General features: G+C 38.9%; 1 protein-coding gene across 1 annotated transcript in view; it reads right to left on the reverse strand.

Annotated features, from left to right (window-relative positions):
- LOC139196819 (uncharacterized) overlaps positions 1-11,066 on the reverse strand; it is a 40,584-nt gene that overhangs the window by 28,081 nt on the left and 1,437 nt on the right. The window lies entirely within an intron of this gene.

Raw genomic sequence — 11,066 nt, forward strand, 5'->3', positions numbered from 1 at the left:
CTGCCGTCAAAATGCTCAAAGTGGCCGAAAGCACCATGGGGAAGAATGTTCACATTGCTGCCACTTCATCACATCACATAGGTAAGCCACCTAATCCAAATCCAATGCCATTTAAAGTTGATAGGTGGTTCCCTTCTTTGGTGCAGGTACCTAAGCAAATCCCCGATGGTGGGCGTATGAACATGAACCTTAGACAACACAACATCAACAAACATCACTATCCATTTCCGTTCAAGGATGTAATCTACGAGAACTTTGTGGAGCATGTTGTGGAGGATATCCCACTGCATGCCGTGGGTTCCAAAGAGAAGTGAAGGTGTTCATCGTCCGGCTGGAAGACGTTAAAGCAAGCGCTTTAAGGGAGGCAACCCATTTATTCTGCTTGATTGTCAATTTTATTACTTGTTTAATTATTTTTGGTTATGATTTTCTATTTTGAAATATTAACAAATATGCAAGGGATTTTTGACATTAAACTTCATGAAATGAACAGGAATCTGGGAAATAAAGAAACATAACATAATACAAGAGGAAGAGCCTTCACAAAGGTTGATTGGGAGAGGTCGCAGTAGTCGGCGGAGTTGCAGTAGTCGGCGGAGTCTCAGTAGTCGGTGGGGCCACGGAAGGAGGAGGTATCAGAGGTTGATCAGTTGGAGCTTCACTACGCGGTGCCGCCCCAGAAGACGAAGGCAGATGCGGTTGGAACAAACCCACAAACCTCCGGTGATCAAGTAAAATCTGACCATCATTTTCCTGCAGTTGGTCAATTTTCCTCTTCATGTTTGTGGCATAACTGTGTGCAAGCTTATGCAATTGTTTATTTTCATGCTTGAGTCCTCTAATCTCCTCTTTGAGACTCTGTATTTCAGCCACCAACGATTCAACATGACGGGTTCGAGCAAATAGGCGTTGGGCCATGTTGGACACAGAACCCGCACACTGCACGCTAAGAGCCAGAGACTCCTTAACCGCCAATTCATCAGACCGTCTAGCGAGCAGTCTGTTATCTCTTGGGGTGACAAGGTTCCGGGCCACCACCGCAGCGGTCATGTCATTTTTCATCACCGAATCCCCAACGGTGAGAGGACCAGTAGGGGATATGAAAGATGGGCGCCATATGTTGTCTGGTGAAGGCGGAGCTGCCTCTTCACCAATGTTCAAGTCAAAACGACGATCGGAAGGGCCAGACATTTTCTGAAGGTGGTGAAGAAAGAAGAGAGTCGGACTGATTAAGATTTTGGAAGTTTACAGGAGGGAGCTCAAGTGTGTTGTGGAACAAAATTAACGCCTCTATAAAAAGAAGAAATCAAAGAGGCGCTCCTCAGAGAAGCGTCCTCTCGCAAATCGAAGAGTCGGGGCTCCTTTCTCAAAAGTCGGATTCTTTTCTCAAAAGAGGCATTTCATTTCTTAAAGGCTGGGCTTGCTCAGAAACCACGAGCCGAACACCGAATTTCAAAAGATCAAATTGTCCAGACGTGTCGTCACCCGTCACATGCAACTGGCAGCTTTGCGGAAATTACGGGCAGCTTTGTCAGAAAGCGCGTAATTTTTACTATTCATCCATCCACCGGCTGCCGACAATGAGTGAGGGAATAGTTCCGGTTGTGAAGAAAAGTCCTATAAGTATCTACCTTCGCCTTCCACAGCAAAGGCACACCCTCTCAGCACTTCTTCATCTTCGAGAATGTATTTCCAACACACCCTCTCAAGTCACTATGTATTTCTCATTCCCTGGGATACCCCTGCAAACAACCCATCCAGAGCAAAAGTATTTCATATCATAAAGGTTGAAAGCAAGAGTATCTCATATCATGCATTCTCCATGTCCTTTTCCTTGTCTTTGTTCTAACCTGCAGGACATGGAGAAATTGCTCTCGAGTACTCGTCTTCCACTGCTGATGTACTTCCAAAGAAGCTGCCACATCTACCTGAAGAACAGATAAGGCAAGCGAAAATGATACCAGCAGCATGTGGAGACAACGTACAGAAGAAACAAGCAGAGAAGAATGCAGCTCGTACAATCAACCCAGCACAAGGAGTCCGAGCTGAAGAACTAGAGAAGCTGCCACATCTGCTTGGAGAACAAATAAGGAACTGCAACATCACCCCGTTCAAGATCAAAGCTGTGGAAAGTCAACAAGATCAACTATCTCCAAAACCAGATTTGCGTTCTTAAACTCTACTCTGTCTGGTTTTTACTTTGCCATATTTGTCATGTTTATTTGTCGTTTATTATTTGCTTGTTTTTGGTGTGAGTATATGCTTGAAACATTGAGGACAATGTTTGATTTAAGTGTGGGGGGTAACCATTGTTTTGCATGAAATTCGTAGAAATTTATCACCCATTACTTCTAGTGTTGTTCCTTGTTGTTTTAAGTATTTTTTTTAAGCTGTTTTGGAGTGTTTCAGTGTGTTTTGACATAAAAAATCCGAAAATTCATAAAAATTTGAAAAATTGTTTTTGAAAATCCAAAAAAAGAGTTGTTTTTGTGCGCTTATTTGTGTCTTAGGGTACCTTCCAACACAATGATGAGGATTCGGTTTGTAATTGCATGACTGTTAAAGAGAGTTATAAACATGGATGAAAGTTTGATTTACTCTTTATTTATGCGTGGTTGTGGTTATAACTTATGAAATCACATGTAATCATAAAAGAAAAAAATTAGTTTTTGTAACATGCTTGAAGGAAAGAACTCAAACTAACGCTACAACCTTGTGAGACTTGAGCTTAAACGTTTATTTGGAGAGTTAAAATCTGTGCATTCTTGTTTTCTAAAGTCATTGCATGATCTCATTATTCTTTGCTTGGCTATTACTTAGAAGGCGTTTCATCATTTAGTTCCAAATGCTAGAACTCATGCCTATTTCATTCAAAGCATGCTATTGATTTGCATAAAACATATTCAAGATGAAGTTGTGTAGTTACCACCACCAAAGCCAAACTGCCATGTATCCCATATCGTTATATGTTTAAGTTAACCCCATTGAGCCTTGATAGCCTACATTCTTTGTTAAACCACATTATCCTTACCTAGCCTAGTTTAGGACCATCCATACCCTTGTTCTTGAAGCATAGTAAAACACGATTCAAATTGAATTTCTTTTGATTAATGTATGGCAGAAAACAAGTGTGGGGGAAGTGTGAGTTATTATGCTTGTTGAAAAGAAAAGAAGAGTTGAAAAAAAAAAAAAAGGGAGTTGAAAAATATGCGAAAAAGAGTTTGAAAGTGCTGCTTGTTGAAGAAAGGGTCCAAAACATAGAATTCGGCCCTAATTATTGCTTGAATTTTCCCTTCGTGTCTAAAAGCTGATTTCTGCAATCTAAGTGAATTCTAAGTTTCAATTTCATTACTTTACTTGCTATTGCTTTAAGAACGATTGTTATCCTTATCCTTCATTTGTTAGCCATCACCCCAAGCCCCGTTACAACCCTTAACTTCATCTTGAGTGTCATGCGTTTCAATATGTGGAGTTTGAATTTGGTATGAGCATATGGTGTCACTGGTTCTCGCATCTAAGTAGTAGCATTCCATTCATGAGATCATATCTAAACATGCTTATTAACTCCAGAAATTGCTTTCTTTGTGATACATATATGTGAGCGTTCGTTTTCATATCTACATCAATCTTCTCACATATAACTAGTATAGGGTGTGTAGTTAGAAAATCTGAGTGAAAATTGAGTTCATATCTTGTAAGGAATTGAGTGATTTCTCTAAGGCATGTTACTACATCAAAAACATTGTTTTAATTGATTAATTGTGAACTAGTAAGTGGTGACTATGATTAAGTATGTGCTTAAGTGTAAAGATGACTCAAATCTGTGGGGATAATGATTTTTAACATGTCATGTGCATTGGAAATCCCTGAGGCAAATGTTGGAAGGTTTAGGTTGTGTTTTATTTGTTTTGTTTCGTTTTATCTCTTTGTTTTGCTCGAGGACTAGCAAAAGCTAAGTGTGGGGGAATTTGATAGGAGCATATTTATGCGACTTAGTTGGCTTGTTCTTGTGCATTTATGTCGTGTTTCCTTAGTTATTTTAATGTTTAAAGTCATTTTCGTGTGTTTTCAGACTCTAAGTACAAAGTATGCAAGAAGATGCATTTTGGAGGCCTTTGGAGCATGTTTCGGGCTTGGAATGGATAGCAAATGCATGGGCCAAGTGGATGGACGAATTTGAGAACTAAAGAGGCCAAGAATATGAAGAATTATGGTCCAAAAGATGAAGAAAATAGCCCAAAAATCTGTCACCCCAACTTGCATTCCTTGCCATGCAAACCACATAGAATTCCCTTTGGATTCCATGCCATGCTTGATCACTCTTGTCCCCTACATAATTTCTAATTTCATGCTTCAATTCATTTAATTATTACACTCAATTGCTTGATACCTCTTGTTCCCTTCACTTATTAGATTTTAGACAACATTTACATCCATTACATGCACCAATTGATGCTCCATCATTCACATTTGGAATCCCATGCCTTGTGTACCACATGTTGCTGCACCTTTGACCCATTTATTGACACATTTTCACCTCCATTTCCATCTCTATGCAATGTACACAATCATTCATGCTCCCTAGCTTCAAGACCACTCCATTTTACCCTTCACACTTTGCATCATCACTTCATTTTCACCCTTGGACCATTGCACACCACACACACAAATTACCATGCATTTCATCCTTAACCTAACCTGATTTTCTAAGGTTTTTGGGGCCTATAAATACATGTTTACACCCCTTGGCCAAAGAACAATCCCCCATATTCATCATTTTATCACAGAAATTCGTCCATACACACCCTAGGAAGCAAAACACCCCAAAAACACCATTCTAGTGCCTAGAAAACATAACAACCACTCCACCTTCTTCCACCCTCTTTGCCTAGTTTTCCACCACCTTCCAACCATCAAACACTCTTCCACACTCACCCTAAACCCCTCCATATCATTCCCCATCCATTCTACACCATAAATCCACCCAAAAATCTGTCCACAAGCTTCATGCCGCAACAAGGAGGAAGGGAGATCCATTGATGCACTTGCTTTCCAAGTTGGAGCATTTTAGGTGTTTTCTTTCCTTTGATTTTAATGTCTAATTTTATGTATCTTTGTATTGCAAGAATGAGGAACTAAACCCCCTTAGTTGGGGGGTGATTTGAAACCATGTACATGCTTGCAATATGATTTGATTACATTCAGTTGTTATTTCATAAGTTGCGGATTCAATTCGTTCATCTACTTGATTGATAACTTATTTGTGTATGTTGATTGAGAGTGCACGCTTAGTTTTCATGCATGAATATGATGCTAGATTATGAGGGAGTTTCACCTAATAGTTACAATCTTATAATTACAAGTAGTGAAGGTCGCTTGAAAACGATCGCGTTGAATGAATTCTTGGCACTAGTTTCATGCTCATCATAGTAACGAATGCCTCGTCAACACTTATAGTTCTCATTGTGCTTCATGATTCTTGATTGTATCTTTATTGTGCTCATCACGTAAGGAACCTTTGAGGAATGCTTTGAATTGTTGTATGCGCTTTTCCATCCAATTCATTAACTTAAGGAGAACTTGAAGGTTAATTTAAGCGTATCTAATTAACTTGGGGTGTTGAGTTTCATAATTTATTGAAAGAACAATTGAAAATCATTTTGTTTGCAAGTGTGTCATGTGTGGAGAAGAACCTCCTAACTAGCCTTTTATCCATCCTTCTCATCCAAAAACGTTTTACAATCTGTTTTGTTTTAAAGTTTCTGTTTTGTTTTCAATTTTCGTCCAAAACAAATCCCCCTTTATTTTGAAGTCTTAGATTAGTTAGAAAGTGTTTTGATTTGTGTTTCTAAGTGTTTTGATTCAAGTTTTCATCCAACTTCGTCCAAGTTCTTGTTAGGTTCTCAAAACTGCCCAGAAAGTGGTTTTTAGGCAGTTTTGAGTCATTAGGTTGCTGTTTTGAGTTTTATGTTTGTTTAAGTATTTTAAAGTATAGTTTTGCATTCTTTGAGTCTAGTTTAGTGTTTTAAATTTTGTTTTTATGTTTTTAAGTCAGTTTTCAAGTGTTTAGCAATCCCTCCTAATCCCCGGCCTAGAACGATCCCTACTTACATACTTTACTACATTTGATAAAAAGAGGGTTTAATTTTGTGTGTTAACTTATTTTACGCATCATGGACACCCTCTGATGGAGTGACTTTGACATAGTCAAAGATCAAGGACTTAACCACAAGACAACTATGATGCCTCAAATCAAAGGACTATTTTGCATTATCCCAACCATGAGTTCTCATGTGACATGAGTATGAGAACTCCTCGTTGATCGTGTTCAGTGGACTCATTCACTATTGAGCACCTACATGCTTATCTTGGTGTCAATCACACCAATGACTCGAGACCAATCACTCTCCATGAGAGAAGACATAGCATATATTGATCTTAACGGACTGTCAATGCCCAATTGGCAATCTTATAATCAGGAACGTTTACGATATGTATACGAAAGAGAATGGTCTCATAAATCTAACTTGTTTAAATTACATTCTCCTAATTACATATTCCTTGGACTTATCGTTTAAGCATATAACATTTATATGAGACGGCTTAAAACAATAATCTTTGCCTTTGATATTAAACTAGATTAATTTAACATGTGAAATGTCCGTAAAGTATCATCACATGATTGGTTTTAGGGCACATTTACAACATAAGGGATAAGAAGGATGGGCGCCATATGTTGTCTTGAGAAGGCATGGCTGCCTCTTCACCAAAGTTCAAGTCAAAACGACGATCGGATAGGCCAAACATTCTCAGAAATGATGAAGGAGAAATGAGGTGCAATAAATCTCTTAAGTACAAAAATAAGGGGAAAATTCCTACAAGCAATAACTCTCTAAATGTACTTCTTGCACACAATTGATGCCCTTATAAAAGAAAAGGTAACAGGGTCGTTGGTTCAAAAATCGAAGAGGCACCACTCTTTGGATTTCGAAGAGGCACCCTCTCCACACGCAACATCAGCTCCTCAGCTACCACATATAACTTTGCCAAAGATCTCTGACAAAGTTTAGACACATAAATTTTGAAGGTCCAGCTACCCTACTATTACCCACAAGGGTAAAGGAACATCACCACTACTTGATAACTGAAAAGTCCATATGTGTGTTAACCTCCGTGCTCCGTGGCAAGGTAGACTAGCAAAAATGCCCAACCTTTACTCACATTCGAGAAAACACTCCCAACAAGATTGCTTGCTCAAAAATCAAAGAGGCACCGCTCTCCGAATCTCGAGAGCTAAACTCCCAATATGATTACTTGCTCAAAAATCGAAGAGGCACCGCCCTCCGAATCTCGAGAGCCAGACTCCCAACAGGATTACTTTCTCAAAAATCGAAGAGGCACCGCTTTCCGAATCTCAAGAGCCAGACTCCCAACAAGATTGCTTTCTCAAAAATCAAAGAGGCACCATTCTCCGAATCTCGAGAGCCAGATCCCTGACAGGATTGCTTGTTCGAAAACCGAAAAGGCATCACTCTCCGAACTTCGAGAGCCAGATTTCCTTGGATAAAGCTTGTCTACAATCTTCACACATAACATCAGCTTTCCAGATACCACATACCACTTTTTCAAAGTGCTCTTACAAAGTTAAAACACGTGAAGCTTGCAGCTCCCACTACATTGCTATGACCAAGAAGGGTAAAGGAATAACATTACTACTTGTTGTTAAGAAGACTCCTATATATGTCGACCTCCATCCTCCACGGACAGGTAGACCTGCGAAAATGCTCAACCCTTCCTCATATCTGAGAGGGCACTCCTAACGAAGCCTCTCGATATTCTCAGCTTTCTTCTCCCCACAATAATACCTATGCAAACCAGCCACACCAGAGCAAGAGTATCTCATATCATCAGGGTCAAAAACAAGAGTATCCCATATCATACTTTTTCCCTGTCTTTTCCTTTACCCTTGTTCTTACCCGCAAGACAAGGAGAAAGAGAGCAATCAGTCAGCACTTGGAATCAAGCTTCCAGTCAGGAACTGACTGCCTATAACCCCTTGCCTGATTACTTACCTGGCATTGCTCTCGAGTACTCATCTTCAACATCTTATGCTTCCAGAAAAGATACCATATCTGCCTGAGGAACAGATAGGGCAAGTGAGAAGGATACAAGGAAGCATGTGGAGACAAGCGCAACAGAACACGTGTCGATTCATCTATTACTTCGTCAACAGCAAAAGTATCTCATATCATCAAGGTCGAACACACTCTTGATTTGATGGACTTGTTTTGACCCTCAAATTCTTGGGTCGGCCTTATACTCTGGAGGAAACCAGAAAACCCTCCAACCCAGTTCAAGAATAAGCCTGTGGAAAGTTTCTTTTTCAAAAGCAAAAGTATCTTATATCATCTCTTCTCCATTTGCTTCTCCTTATCCTTGTTGCTGTTTACGACACAAGGAGAAGAAGAACAATCAACCGGAAGCCGAAGTCAAACCTCCGATTCAAGTTGCTTGCTTGGAAGTCTGATTGCTTACCTTGTCTGTTACCTCTTTTGGCAAATCTCCTAGCTCGGCGACTTGGGGGACTCCTACTATAGGGTTTTGTATTGCACTTGACCAACCTGAAACTACAAGTAAGCTTCAAGTGAAATTGATACATTATCTTGTGCATCTTTATCGGTTAAAGATACCACCCCTGGATGGAGGAAAAGTACTTCCAGAGAAGATGCCACATCTACGTATGAGACAGATAAGGCAAGTGAAAATGATACCACACTTCGGTACTTAGAAGTTTCATGATTACTCAATGGCTTGGATCTTACAAGTCCCCAACCGAGGAGTTTTCCTCACTCGGGAACTTAGGGGAGCACTGTTTGTAACATACTTGACCAATCCTGAAACTATTGACCACCGGTCAAGGTTATACCGTCAAGGACCCAGAAGAGTTTCCCTTCAACCAGGAGGCCAATCACAGCGCGACACGTGTCAACATCAGAAGCCAATCATAACGCGACACGTGTCAACACCAGAAGCCAATCACAACACGACACGTGTCAATGTCAAAATGAAACTAGAAACTCTCTTCTATAAATAGAGATCATTCTCTCACAATATTTTCGAATGTCATTTGTACTAAATCATTCACTAGTACTCACAAAATGAGAGCTTGAACCTATGTACTTGTGTAAACCCTTCACAATTAATGAGAACTCCTCTACTCCATAGACGTAGCCAATCTGGGTGAACCACATACATCTTGTGTTTGCTTCCCTATCTCTATCCATTTACATACTTATCCACACTAATGACTGAAGCAATCTAGCGAATGTCACAAACTTAACACTTTCTGTTGTACCAAAGTCCTCACTGATTTTGTGCATCAACAATTATAAACGCGATTTTGATATATGTTTATCTTTTCTAATTACAAGCAATATTTTACACTAATTTATACTAAGAGAAAATAGTTGATTTAAACTCGAAACACAATGAATTAACAAAAAGACTAGGTAACAACTAATAGCCCGTTTGGATGTGCTTTTAAAATGACTAAAAGCGTTTTTGATGAAAATGTTTTTAGAACCAAGCTTTAGTAAATATGGAAGTAAACTCTGGAAAACACTTAAAGTGTTTCCTGGAAGAAGCACATAACTGGTGCTTCTTGCAAAAAGCATTTTAAGAGCTTTTGGAACCCAAAAATATTTTTTCCAAAAGCGCTTTTAGTTATTATAAAAGCATATCCAAACTAGTCCTAAGACAATTAACTACTTACAAATTTCGATACAAGTAACATTATGAGTGGTAATATTTGTTTGTTTTGATGTGTTGACTCTCATGGATGATGGATCCCCCGGGGAGCAGTTGGCAAATCATACACTCTGCACAAATCATGCCACCCACAACACGTTTGACTTGTTAGTAAGAAATCAATAAATTCAAGACATGGTGACCCACAAATTAGAAGAGCACGGCAAATTGTTCATGTCATGGACTCGTGTGCTGAAGCTTTGCTCATCATGTGTCGTCATTAGTTGTTTGGCATTCAACTTTGATATTTGATGGCTCCATGTAGAGTCCGTCCTGAAATTTCAAGTGCCCTAATCGAGCTATTGAAAGGGAATCTTGGGTTATAAACCCTCTAATATGTTGCACATTCATAGAATTATTTTTTGAACTCTAGGCGGTCGCTCCTTTTCCAACTCTCCTCAGGTCCGGCTCTGCAGCTCCGTATACTCGTTTAATAATCTTCCAACTCTCGAGTAGAACTGCCCCATTGCCATCCCTAGCTCCATGGGAGGAAAGACATTCATTTTAAGTAGTGAAAGTGTTTTCAGTTTTTGCTTCTCAAACACTAATGACAATCAGAGCCACAAGTTGACGAGCAAAGCTTAAATGAAACACTTCTCTGTCCCTCTCATCTCTCGTCATCACACAATTGTATAATAGTCATGTGAATATGGCCTATTTCTAATCAATTTTATTTAATATTGTAATTTATGTTACTAATTTGATTTCAATCGCTTCAGACTTTAAAGTCTCTCTCCCCAAACATAGCCTAAAAGTTGTTGACGGCCTATTTTCGAACTATTTCTTTTGGGTCATAATGCATATAACTGAATTGTAAAAGATTGATGCAATTAAGAATTACAAATTTAAGAACTCTCTTGTATGATTTAGAGTTGTTTACCTTTCGATAGTAGGAATCAGGGTTTAAAATTAACTTGACGATAATGTTAGTCATGACTCATATCTAAGATATAAAATATCGATGATATCGGAAATATCGATGATATCGGAAATATCGATGATATCGGAAATATCGATAGTCCAAAAACACGGAAATTTCGATGGAAATATCGGGATATTATTGATATCGATAAAAATTGAATAAAAACCACGGAAATTGTAAGAAAAACTTGGAAATTTTTATTGAAACTTTGCAAGATGTTTATTTAGTCAATTATCTATTAGTTTATCACAAAAAATTGGAAGGAAATGCATTGCATGATAGATATAACTGATTTAAGTTGATTATATAGTGAGCTGGCAAATATTGTGAGTATAGA

This window comes from Malus domestica, chromosome 06, assembly GCF_042453785.1.
Source record: "Malus domestica chromosome 06, GDT2T_hap1".
Classification (NCBI taxonomy): domain Eukaryota; kingdom Viridiplantae; phylum Streptophyta; class Magnoliopsida; order Rosales; family Rosaceae; genus Malus; species Malus domestica.